Here is a 13,813-nt window from a genome sequence, read left to right as displayed (position 1 = left end):
GTAAATGAACTCAAAGGACTTGGTTTTAATGTACCGGATGTGGATTTCACACACAAGTTCCTTAGATCACTTCCGGAGAAATATGAGACTATTGTGACAATGCTAGTAAGGAGTGATCTATCTACAACTTCTCCAACTGAAGTATTGGGAGAAATTCTCACTCAAGATATATTTAAGAAGTCACAAACCGATGCTTTAAGTTTGGCAAAGAAGGTGAAAAATGAATCTATTGCTCTCAAAGCCAAGGCCTCAAAGGCAATTGAAAAAGAAGATAGCAATGATGAAGAAAATGAAAGTGAGAGTGATGGTGACATGGCTTTATTTGTAAGGAAATTCAATAAATTCATGAAGATGAAGAGAGGTCAACCTAGAAGAGGTCAAACATCTAGAAGAAATGCTTTCAATGATAGAAAGTGTTTTGAGTGTGGGAAACCCGGTCACATTGCCATGAATTGCCCAAGCAAGAAGAAGGGCAAAGATGAAAGTGACAAGAAGAAAAAGAAATACTATAACAAGAAGAAAGATGGCAAAGCCTACTTAGTTGAATGGAACTCGGATGATAGCTCGGATGATGATGATGATGACACCTCATCCAAGCTTAATGCCGGAATTGCCATCAAGGAAGCTCCCTCACTCTTCTCATCCCCCCATTGTCTCATGGCAAAGGGAGATGCTAAGGTAAAAATCATCACCGATTTAAATGATATAAAAGATGATGATGATATCGATGATATTGATGATGATGGCTATTCATATGATGATCTTGTTAGAATGTTAGGTGAGGCCGATGACTACATGCACAAAGAAAAAGAAAAATTTAAGACCTTGAAGGAATTGTATAAAAACCTCCAAGTGTCTTTTGAGGAGCTCAAGACCTCTCACAATGACCTAAAAGAAAATTGTGAGAAGCTTGCGGATGCTCAAAAATCATCTATTGTGCATGAAGTTGAGGTGGTCACTAAGGATGTTGGAGTCACTTGTGACTTACTTGATAGTCTTACAAGTGAACCACTACCTACTAACTCTATTTGTGATAAATGCAAAATTTCTCTTAATGATAACATTGCTCTTGATGAATCAAAAATTATTGTTGAGAATGAAGTGTTAGTAGATAGAATAAACACTCTAACTCATGACCTAAAAAAGGCATATGGTGGTAAGGCTAAATTGGATTTCATATTGGGAAGTCAACGATGCTCTCTTAACCGTGAAGGTCTTGGATATGTTCCCAAGAAAGGAAAGAATGCTTTTGTAAAGCAAAAGACATTGTTTGTGAAAGAATGTGACAAAGTGTGTCACAAGTGTCACAAAAAGGGACACATTAAGAAAAATTGTCCCAAGTTCAAAAATGTATCCTCCACTTGTTTTGAGCATTGTTATGTTCTTTCTCATAATGCAAAAGGTGTTCATGCTAAATTTGTTGGTACTTCAATTGTTGGAAACAAAAAGAAAGCTATTTGGGTGCCAAAGACCTTGGTCACTAACATCCAAGGACCCAAGCAAGTTTGGGTACCTAAAAGAGATTGATTTCCTTTTGTAGGTAAACTACAAGGCGGGAGGGAATCATTGGGTGTTGGATAGTGGATGTACTCAACACATGACCGGAGATATGAAAATGTTTACCCAAATGAGTGAGGAAGATTGCTCAAATTATGATAGTATCACATTTGGAGATAATCGCAAAGGAAAGGTTAAAGGTTTGGGTAAAATTGCTATCTCAAATGATCATTCTATATCAAATGTGCTATTGGTTGAGTCTTTGAATTTTAATTTACTTTCCGTAGCTCAATTATGTGATTTAGGATTTTGTTGCAATTTCACGGTTGAAGATGTTATTATCTCTAGTGTTGATGGTAGCAATCTTAAGTTTAAAGGTTTTAGACATGAAAATCTTTATCTTGTTGATTTCTCATCTAATGAGGCAAAGCTCACAACTTGTCTATTTTCAAAAGCTTCACTAGGTTGGTTATGGCATAGAAGACTTGGTCATGTTGGGATGAAGCAACTCAATCGGTTAACCAAGCATGACTTAGTTCGAGGCTTAAAAGATGTGAAGTTTGAAAAGAACAAATTGTGTAGCTCTTGTCAAGCCGGTAAGCAAGTGGCAAACACTCATCCAAATAAAAGTCAAATGTCCACTCATCGACCTTTGGAATTACTTCACATGGATTTATTTGGGCCCACATCTTTTGTAAGTATTGGTGGTAATTCTTATTGTCTAGTGATTGTGGATGATTATTCAAGATTTACTTGGGTTTATTTTCTACGAGACAAATCCAATGTGTTTGAAACATTCAAGTCATTTGCTATATTGGCTCAAAATCAATTTGATTTCGACATCAAAAAGGTTAGAAGTGATAATGGGTCGGAATTCAAAAATGCAAGAATTGATCAATATTGTGATGACAAGGGTATCAAACATGAATTCTCTTCCAAATATACCCCGGAACAAAACGGTATTATTGAAAGAAAGAATAGAACTCTCATTGATATGGCTAGGTCTATGTTAGCGGAATATAATATATCGGATTCTTATTGGGCCGAGGCAATAAATACCGCTTGTCATTCATCAAATAGACTATATTGTCACAAGCTTTTGAAGAAAACTCCATATGAATTGCTCATTGGTAGAAAGCCAAATATCTCATATTTTAGAGTATTCGGTTGCAAATGTTATATTTTAAGAAAGGGAAGTCGGCTTTCAAAATTTGAGAAGAAATGTGATGAGGGTTTCCTTCTTGGATATTCATCAAATAGTAAAGCTTATAGAGTCTTCAACAAAACTCATGGTATTATCGAAGAAGCATATGATGTTGAATTCGATGAAACAAATGGGTCTCAAGATGAGAGTGATAATCTCGATGATGTTGGGGGAACTCAATTGATAAATGCAATAAAAACAATGGTCATTGGTGAAATAAAACCAAAGGAAGATGATGATGAAAATAGTGTGGTTGTCATTCCTTCATCCTCAACTCAAGATGAGGAAGATCACCAAAGCCAACAACATGATGAAACTGTGGATACTCATGATCAAGGTACTTCAAGACATTCGGTTCCTTCTAATACTTCAACTAGCAATTATCAAACGGTATCAAGAATTCATCACTCCATTGTGAAGGATCACCCGGTTGATCAAATTGTGGGTGATATTAGTAAGGGTGTTCAAACTCGCTCTCGCATAGCTTCGTTTTGTGAACATTTCTCTTTTGTATCTTGTATGGAACCTAACCGTGTAGATGAAGCACTACTTGATGTTGATTGGGTGAATGCAATGCATGAAGAATTAAATAACTTCGCTCGAAATGAAGTTTGGGAGCTTGTTGAGAGACCAAAGAACCACAATGTTATTGGTACAAAATGGGTGTTTCGCAACAAGCACAATGAAGATGGTGTGGTAGTAAGAAACAAGGCAAGATTAGTTGCACAAGGTTATACTCAAATTGAGGGATTGGATTTTGGAGAGACATTTGCTCCCGTGGCAAGATTAGAAGCAATCCAGATTCTTCTTGCTTATGCTTGTGCACATAATATCAAGCTCTACCAAATGGATGTAAAGAGTGCTTTTCTAAATGGTAAGATTAGTGAACTAGTGTATGTTGAACAACCTCCCGGTTTTGAGGACCCCAAAAGACCTAACCATGTGTTCAAGCTTTCTAAAGCTCTCTATGGGCTTAAGCAAGCTCCACGCGCTTGGTATGAAAGGCTTAGGGATTTCTTGCTTTCCAAAGACTTCAAAATTGGGAAGGTTGACACTACTCTATTCACTAAAAGAATTGGCAAAGACTTATTTGTTTGTCAAATCTACGTTGATGATATTATTTTTGGATCTACTAATGAATTATTTTGTGAGGAGTTCGGAAAAATGATGTCAAAAGAATTTGAAATGTCTATGATAGGAGAATTGAGCTTCTTTCTTGGCCTTCAAATCAAACAATTGAAAGATGGAATTTTTATAAGTCAATCAAAATATTTGAAGGACATGCTCAAGAAGTTTGGTTTAGAAAATGCTAAGCCTATCAAGACTCCAATGGCAACAAATGGTCATCTAGACTTAGATGAAGGAGGTACTATGGTTGATCAAAAACTTTACCGTTCAATAATTGGTAGTTTGCTTTATATTACCGCATCTAGGCCCGATGTTATGTTTAGTGTATGCATGTGTGCTCGATTTCAAGCTTCACCTAGAGAGATTCAATTGAAGGCCGCTAAAAGAATTCTAAGATATTTGAAGTATACTCCCAATATTGGTCTATGGTATCCCAAAGGTGCTCACTTTGAATTAATTGGATATTCGGATTCGGACTATGCGGGGTGCAAAGTTGATAGAAAAAGCACCTCCGGTTGTTGTCAATTTCTTGGTAGATCTCTTGTTTCATGGTCTTCTAAGAAACAAAATTCGGTTGCTCTATCTACCGCCGAGGCGGAATATATATCGGCCAGAAATTGTTGTGCTCAACTATTATGGATGAGACAAACCTTATTGGATTATGGAATTATTTTCAAGAATGTGCCTCTCATGTGTGATAATGAGAGTGCGGTAAAATTGGCTACCAATCCGGTCCAACACTCAAGAACTAAGCATAATGATATACGGCATCACTTCTTAAGGGATCATGTTGGCAAGGGAGATATCTCTATTTATTCCATTGGCACGGATGATCAATTAGCAGACATTTTTACAAAGCCTTTGGATGAAACAAGATTTTGTTCTCTAAGAAGTGAAATGAATGTGATCGATCTCTCAAATGTGGCTTGAAGTTGATCACACATGTGTCGTATTGCATCTCGGGTCTAAATATGCTCTTTATGCTATTTATTTGGTATTATTGGTGCATTTTTTCATTCCAAATTGCTCTAGATAGTTTAATTCAAAAATTTTGCATTACTCAATTACATAATATGTATATGCATGCATACTAACTCTTGGATTGGTCGAAATGTCCATATATAAGCACCAATTCGGATTCGAAATTCAAAATCAGAAAGTGGACATCAATTGGAAAACTGAGTATCAGGCCGCGGACCGTCCGCCCATGGACCGCGGACCGTCCGCAGCATCAGGAACTGGACAGTCCGATCAGCCACGCAGACCGTCTGAACTCATCAGGGCACGGACCGTCTGCCGCCCCAGCGCGGACCGTCCGCGACAGGGCAGTAAAATCGGGCGAGGCCGCAGACTTGTCATTTGTGCTCATTCGCCCTTTCTCTCTTGCTCTCCACTCGCCAAATACTCTCCTGTGTCGAGTGTGCGCGGACGGAGAAGTGAAGTTGCGCAAGGACAGTCCGACAGCTTGTGGCAACATTCCATCAACATGTCTTCATCACGGTATTTTCAAATCTTGTGGATTTCATCAAATCTCTTCAATTTTGAGATTATTTGGGTTTCCTCTCTGATCTGAAATTGAGCAGTAGTTTTCAAAATCTGATTGGTGGGATTGTTAGTTCTCCTCAATGTGAATGCTATGCAAAATTTTGAACTCGTTTGGATGAGTATTCTCTGCAAAATCATCAAATTCAACATTTGTGGCGGCTAGGGTTCTTTGGAGTCGCCCCTGGTCGGTCGCGGACCGTCCGCCTGGTGGACGCGGACCGTCCGGGCCTCTGGCGCGGACAGTCCGGCCCCCTAGCGCGGACCGTCCGGACCCTGGCAGAGCATTACAGTTCCATTCCTTTTATAGTGGTGATTGGTATCAATTATTTATCTATGGATGTCTGTCACATTGTTGCAGTGGTTTTGGTGGTCTCCGCAAGAAACTTGCAGGTCGCTTTAAATCAAAGCGCCCTCGTGGAAATGATGATGACTATACACCAACCACTGATTCAGAGGCCCAATCCTCAGCTGGGGGCACTGAATCCATGGATGCTGAAGATTTTCCTCATGTTCATCCCGATTATCCCATTGATACCCAAGGATGGACATATCCAAAGCAGAGGTTTTCTATGGCTGAGTACTGCTCTAGACGGACTGTGAACCAGTACACTCTGCCATCTGATACAAATATCCAGTTTTTCCACACTCAACTGCAGTTCTCCTCCCTGTTTGACACCTTCAGCACTCACTACTACAACATGCATCCTCCGCCTAGTGATCAGTGAGGCCTCTGAAAGGGAAATGTGCCCTTGGGCCATTTCTAAGTATTTTGGTGATTGAGTGCAAACACAAGGGCCTAAATGTGAAAATATGCTCATGGATGAACAAAGTGTAAATCACAAGTAAAGGTATGTTTCTAAGCCTTAGTACATTAGTTTTGTGTACTAACATCTTGTCTAAGTGTTAGAAACAGGAGAAAGAAGAAAAGAAAAGAAGTGGAGAGTGGCTGTGTACAGCCAAAGGCTGCTTCGGGCTGTGGCACCGGACTGTCCGGTGTGCACCGGACAGTGTCCGGTGCGCCAGACCAGCGCAGCGCAAACCAGCCGCTCTCGGGTTTTTCTCCGGCGACTTCGGCTAAAATTCACCGGACTGTCCGGTGTGCACCGGACTGTCCGGTGAGCCAACGGTCGGCTGGGCCAACGGTCGGCCGCGCGATCGGCGCGCGACACGTGGCCGAGCCAACGGTCGGAAAGATACACCGGACTGTCCGGTGTGCACCGGACATGTCCGGTGCGCCAACTGTGCGCAGATCTGACTCAGACAGCAACGGTCGGATGCGCTGTTTAAGGAAACAAATCGGGCACCGGACAGTGTCCGGTGTGCACCGGACTGTCCGGTGCGCCCGACGACAGAAGGCAAGGATAGCCTTCCAGATGTGTTCTCAACGGCTCCTAGCTGCCTTGGGGCTATAAAAGGGACCCCTTGGCGCATGGAGAAGAATACCAAGCATTCCTTGAGCACTCTTGATCACTCACACATCAATCTCGCGCACTTGTTCGACATTCTAGTGATTTGAGCTCCGTTCTAGTGTGCTAGTCTTTTGAGCTCAAGTCTGGGTCTTGTGTGTGCGTATTCGCTGTGATCTTTGTGTCGTGTGTGAGTTGCTAATCCCTCCCTTGCTCTGTGATTCTCTGTGAACATCTTTTGTAAGGGCGAGAGGCTCCAAGTTGTGGAGATTCCTCGCAAACGGGATTGAGAAAAGAAAAGAAAGAACACCGTGGTATTCAAGTTGATCATTGGATCACTTGAGAGGAGTTGAGTGCAACTCTCGTCCGTTGGGACGCCACAACGTGGAGTAGGCAAGTTTTGTACTTGGCCGAACCACGGGATAACCACCGTGTCAACTCTGTGATTGCTTTCTTGTGGTTATTGTGTTTTGACTCCTCTCTAGCCACTTGGCATAAACTGTGCTAACGCCTAATCAAGTTTTGTGGCTATAAGTTTAAGTTTTTACAGGATCACCTATTCACCCCCCCCCCTCTAGGTGCTCTCAATTGGTATCGGAGCCGTTCTCTTCAAGAAAGGGACTAACCGCCCGAAGAGATGGATCCTAAGGGGAAGGGAATTGTGATCAACGACAAGGAAAAGGAGTCCTTCGTCAACGAGCCAAGGGATGACAAGTCCAATGACTCGGGCTCGGGCCACAAGCGAAGAGATGGGAAGAAGAAGAAGACAAGACGCATCAAGGAGATCGTCTACTACGACAGCGATGAGTCCTCTTCTTCCCAAAAGGACGACGACTACGACAAACAAAGGAAACCGGTTAATTCTAACTTTTCTTTTGACTACTCTCGTATTCCGCAAAGTTCAAACTCACATTTGCTTTCCATTCCACTCGGCAAGCCCCCACACTTTGATGGGGAGGACTACGGATTTTGGAGCCACAAAATGCGTAGTCACCTATTCTCTCTCCATCCTAGCATATGGGAGATTGTAGATAGTGGAATGCACTTTAATAGTTCGGATAGTCCTATATTCATTAATGAGCAAATCCATAAGAATGCACAAGCTACTACTGTTCTTCTAGCCTCATTGTGCAGGGATGAATATAATAAAGTGAGTGGCTTGGATAACGCCAAGCAAATCTGGGATACCCTCAAGATCTCTCATGAGGGAAATGACGCTACCTTGCTCACCAAAATGGAGTTGGTGGAAGGCGAGCTTGGACGGTTCGCGATGATAAGGGGCGAGGAGCCAACTCAAACATACAACCGGCTCAAGACCCTTGTCAACAAAATAAGGAGCTACGGAAGCACGCGATGGACGGACCACGACGTCGTCCGACTAATGCTCAGGTCCTTTACCGTTCTTGATCCTCATTTGGTGAATAATATTCGTGAGAATCCCAGGTACACCAAAATGTCGCCCGAAGAAGTCCTAGGAAAATTCGTCAGCGGGCGAATGATGATCAAGGAGGCAAGGTATGTGGACGACGCCTTGAATGGACCGATCAACGAGCCGCAACCTTTTGCTCTCAAAGCCACAGGGAACAAGGAGGCGCTACCCAGCAAGGTGGCGCAAATTGAGGCGGCCGGTCTTAATGAAGAAGAAATGGCCCTCATTATCAAGAGATTCAAGACGGTGCTAAAGGGTCGCAATGGACAGCCGAGCAAGACTAAGACCAAGGGGAAGCGATCATGCTTCAAATGCGGTAAGCTTGGTCATTTTATTGCTAACTGTCCCGATAATGATAGTGACCAGGAAAAGGGGAACAAGAGGAAAAAGAAGAAGCATTACAAGAAGGCAAAGGGCGAGGCGCATCTAGGCAAGGAGTGGGACTCGGATTGCTCCTCGTCCGACTCCGACAATGAAGGACTCGCCGCCACCGCCTTCAACAAATCAACCCTCTTCCCCAACGAGCGTCACACATGCCTTATGGCAAGAGAGAAGAAGGTATGTACTCGCAACTCTACCTATGCTTCTTCAAGTGAGGACGAATCTAGTGATGAGGATGAAGTAGATTATTCATGTTTGTTCAAGGGCTTAGATAGATCTAAGATAGACAAAATTAATGAATTAATTGATGCCTTGAATGAAAAGAATATACTTTTAGAAAAGCAAGAGGATTTGTTGTATGAAGAGCATGATAAATTTGTTGAGGCACAAAAATCCTATGCTTTAGAAGTTAAGAGAAATGAAATGCTTTCTTTTGAACTATCTACTTGTCATGAAACCATTTCTACTTTGAAAGGTGTCAACAATGATTTAAATGCTAAATTAGAAGTAGCAAACAAATCCAATTCTTGTGTAGAACATGTTGAAATTTGTACTAGGTGTAAAGACTTTGACATTAATGCTTGTAGTGAACACCTAGTTTCAATTTCCAAGCTTAATGATGAACTGGCTAGTCTTAATGCTCAACTTAAGACTAGCAAGAATGATTTCGATAAGCTAAAATTTGCAAGGGATGCCTACACAATTGGTAGACACCCCTCAATTAAGGATGGACTTGGCTTCAAGAGAGAAGCTAAGAACTTAACAAGCCATAAGGCTCCCATTCCCGCCAAGGAGAAAGGGAAGGCCCCTATGGCTACTAGTGCTAAAAGGAACCATGCATTTTTGTATCATGATAGAAGACAAACTAGAAATGTAAGTCATGATGCTTATGATTCATATGTTTATGATTCTCATGCCATGTTTGCTCCTAGTTCCTCTTATGTGTATGATAGAAATGTTATTCCTAAAAGAAATGCTATTCATCATGTGCCTAGAAGGAATGTTATTCATGCTCCTAGGAAAATAGCAAATGAACCTTCTACAATTTATTGTGCTTTAAATGCTTCCTTTGCTATTTGTAGAAAGGATAGGAAAATAGTTGCTAGGAAGATAGGGGCAAAATGCAAGGGAGACAAAACTTGCATTTGGGTCCCTAAAGATATTTGTGCTAACCTTGTAGGACCCAACATGAGTTGGGTACCTAAAACCCAAGCCTAAATTTGCCTTGCAGGTTTATGCATCCGGAGGTTCAAGCTGGATTATCGACAGCGGATGCACAAACCATATGACGGGGGAGAAGAAGATGTTCACCTCCTACGTCAAAAATAAGGATTCCCAAGATTCAATTATATTCGGTGATGGGAATCAAGGCAAGGTAAAAGGGTTAGGTAAAATTGCGATTTCTAATGAGCATTCTATCTCTAATGTATTTTTAGTAGAGAGTCTTGGATATAATTTGCTATCTGTTAGTCAATTATGTCATATGGGGTATAACTGTCTATTTACAAATGTAGATGTGTCTGTCTTTAGAAGAAGTGATGGTTCACTAGCTTTTAAGGGTGTATTAGACGGCAAACTTTATTTAGTTGATTTTGCAAAAGAAGAGGCCGGTCTAGATGCATGCTTAATAGCTAAGACTAGCATGGGCTGGCTGTGGCATCGCCGCTTAGCACATGTGGGGATGAAGAACCTTCACAAGCTTCTAAAGGGAGAACACGTGATAGGTTTGACTAACGTTCAATTCGAAAAAGATAGACCTTGTGCAGCTTGTCAAGCAGGGAAACAGGTGGGAGGAGCACATCACAGCAAGAATGTGATGACCACTTCAAGACCCCTGGAGCTGCTGCATATGGACCTCTTCGGACCCGTCGCCTATCTAAGCATAGGGGGAAGTAAGTATGGTTTAGTTATTGTTGATGATTTTTCCCGCTTCACTTGGGTGTTCTTTTTGCAGGATAAGTCTGAAACCCAAGGGACCCTCAAGCGCTTCCTCAGGAGAGCTCAAAATGAGTTTGAGCTCAAAGTGAAAAAGATAAGGAGCGACAACGGGTCCGAGTTCAAGAACCTTCAAGTGGAGGAGTTCCTTGAAGAGGAAGGGATCAAGCACGAGTTCTCCGCTCCCTACACACCACAGCAAAATGGTGTGGTAGAGAGGAAGAACAGGACGCTCATCGACATGGCGAGGACGATGCTAGGAGAGTTCAAGACCCCCGAGTGCTTTTGGACGGAAGCCGTTAACACTGCTTGCCACGCCATCAACAGGGTCTACCTTCATCGCCTCCTCAAGAAGACGTCGTATGAGCTACTAACCGGTAACAAACCCAATGTATCGTACTTTCGTGTATTTGGGAGTAAATGCTACATTCTAGTGAAGAAGGGTAGAAATTCTAAGTTTGCTCCCAAAGCTGTAGAAGGGTTTTTATTAGGTTATGACTCAAATACAAAGGCGTATAGAGTCTTCAACAAATCATCGGGTTTGGTTGAAGTCTCTAGCGACGTTGTATTTGATGAGACTAATGGCTCTCCAAGAGAGCAAGTGGTTGATTGTGATGATGTAGATGAAGAAGATGTTCCGATGGCCGCTATACGGACCATGGCGATTGGAGAAGTACGGCCACAGGAACAAGATGAACGAGATCAACTTTCTTCCTCAACTATGGTGCATCCCCCAACCAAAGATGACGAACAGGTACCTCAAGTGGAGGCGCTTGATCAAGGGGGAGCACAAAATGATCAAGTGATGGAGGAAGAAGCGCAACCGGCACCTCCAACCCAAGTTCGAGCGATGATTCAAAGGGATCATCCCGTCGACCAAATTCTGGGTGACATTAGCAAGGGAGTAACTACTCGGTCTCGATTAGTTAATTTTTGTGAACATTACTCTTTTGTCTCTTCTATTGAGCCTTTCAGGGTAGAAGAGGCCTTGCTAGATCCGGACTGGGTGTTGGCCATGCAAGAGGAGCTCAACAACTTCAAGCGCAATGAAGTTTGGACACTGGTGCCTCGTCCGAAGCAAAATGTTGTGGGAACCAAGTGGGTGTTCCGCAACAAACAGGACGAGCACGGGGTGGTGACGAGGAACAAGGCTCGACTTGTGGCAAAAGGTTATGCCCAAGTCGCAGGTTTGGACTTTGAGGAGACTTTTGCTCCTGTGGCTAGGCTAGAGTCAATTCGAATCTTGCTAGCATATGCCGCTCACCATTCTTTCAGGTTGTTCCAAATGGATGTGAAGAGCGCTTTCCTCAACGGGCCAATCAAGGAGGAGGTGTACGTGGAGCAACCCCCTGGCTTCGAGGATGAACGGTACCCCGACCATGTGTGTAAGCTCTCTAAGGCGCTCTATGGACTTAAGCAAGCCCCAAGAGCATGGTATGAATGCCTTAGAGACTTTTTAATTGCTAATGCTTTCAAGGTTGGGAAGGCCGATCCAACTCTTTTTACAAAGACATGCGATGGTGATTTGTTTGTGTGCCAAATTTATGTCGATGACATAATATTTGGTTCTACTAACCAAAAGTCTTGTGAAGAGTTTAGCAGGGTGATGACGCAGAAATTCGAGATGTCGATGATGGGCGAGTTGAACTACTTCCTTGGGTTCCAAGTGAAGCAACTCAAGGACGGCACCTTCATCTCCCAAACGAAGTACACGCAAGATCTGCTAAAGCGGTTTGGGATGAAGGACGCCAAGCCCGCAAAGACTCCGATGGGGACAGACGGACACACTGACCTCAACAAAGGAGGTAAGTCCGTTGATCAAAAAGCATACCGGTCAATGATAGGTTCTTTGCTTTATTTATGTGCTAGTAGACCGGATATTATGCTTAGCGTATGCATGTGTGCTAGATTTCAATCCGATCCTAAGGAGTGTCACTTAGTGGCGGTGAAGCGAATTCTTAGATATTTGGTTGCTACGCCTTGCTTCGGGCTCTGGTATCCAAAAGGGTCTACCTTTGACTTAGTTGGATACTCAGACTCCGACTATGCTGGATGTAAGGTCGATAGGAAGAGTACATCGGGGACGTGCCAATTCTTAGGAAGGTCCCTGGTGTCATGGAACTCTAAGAAACAAACATCCGTTGCCCTATCCACCGTTGAGGCCGAGTATGTTGCCGCAGGACAGTGTTGCGCGCAACTACTTTGGATGAGGCAAACCCTCCGGGACTTTGGCTACAATCTGAGCAAAGTCCCACTCCTATGTGACAATGAGAGTGCTATCCGCATGGCGGAGAATCCTGTTGAGCACAGCCGCACAAAGCACATAGACATCCGGCATCACTTTTTGAGAGACCACCAGCAAAAGGGAGATATCGAAGTGTTTCATGTTAGCACCGAGAACCAGTTAGCCGATATCTTCACTAAGCCTCTAGATGAGAAGACCTTTTGCAGGTTGCGTAGTGAGCTAAATGTCTTAGATTCGCGGAACTTGGATTGAATTGTAGCATACATGTGTTTATGCATTTGATTAGGTTCATTCTGCATTTTGTTGCTTATTGTGGTGCTCAAGTTGTACAAACACTCCCTGGACCTCACAAGTCCGTTGCAAAGTGATGCACATGTTTAGGGGGAGATGTGTTACAACTTGACCCTTTGAGACTAACCATTTGCTTGAGTTTGCTTGATTTAGTCTCGAAGGTGAATTGAAAGGGAAAGGTGAACTTGGACCATGCAAGACTTCCACTGCACTCCGATGAGAGGGTAACTTATTCCAAGTTCATCTCTATGATCTTATTGCCTTTGTACTCTTCATTGACGATTTTGGTGAGGCAATGAGGTTAAAGAGGCCAAGATTGATCCCGTTTTGGTGCTTGATGCCAAAGGGGGAGAAAATAAAGGCCAAAGTGATAAATGGATCAGCTACCACTTGAGAGATTTTGAAAATAGTAGAATAGAGTTTTTGTTTTGTCAAAAGCTTTTATTGTCTCTTATTGTCTCTATTTTCAAAAGTTGGCTTCTTGTGGGGAGAAGTGTTGATTATGGGAAAAAGGGGGAGTTTTTGAAATCCGTGGTCAAATTCTTTGAAATGACTCTCTTTATGCTTCAATATGTGTGTTTGACTTATAGATAGAGATTTGAGTTTGATTTGCAAAAACAAACCAAGTGGTGGCAAAGGATGATCCATATATGCCAAAATTGAATCAAAACCAATTTGAGTTTTTATTTGAAGTGATTTTGCACTTGTTCCACTTGCTTTATGTGTGTTGGCATAAATCACCAAAAAGGGGG

The sequence above is a fragment of the Zea mays genome, chromosome 1 (genome assembly GCF_902167145.1).
Source record: "Zea mays cultivar B73 chromosome 1, Zm-B73-REFERENCE-NAM-5.0, whole genome shotgun sequence".
Taxonomy (NCBI): Eukaryota; Viridiplantae; Streptophyta; class Magnoliopsida; order Poales; family Poaceae; genus Zea; species Zea mays.
This window is presented reverse-complemented; position numbering follows the sequence as displayed.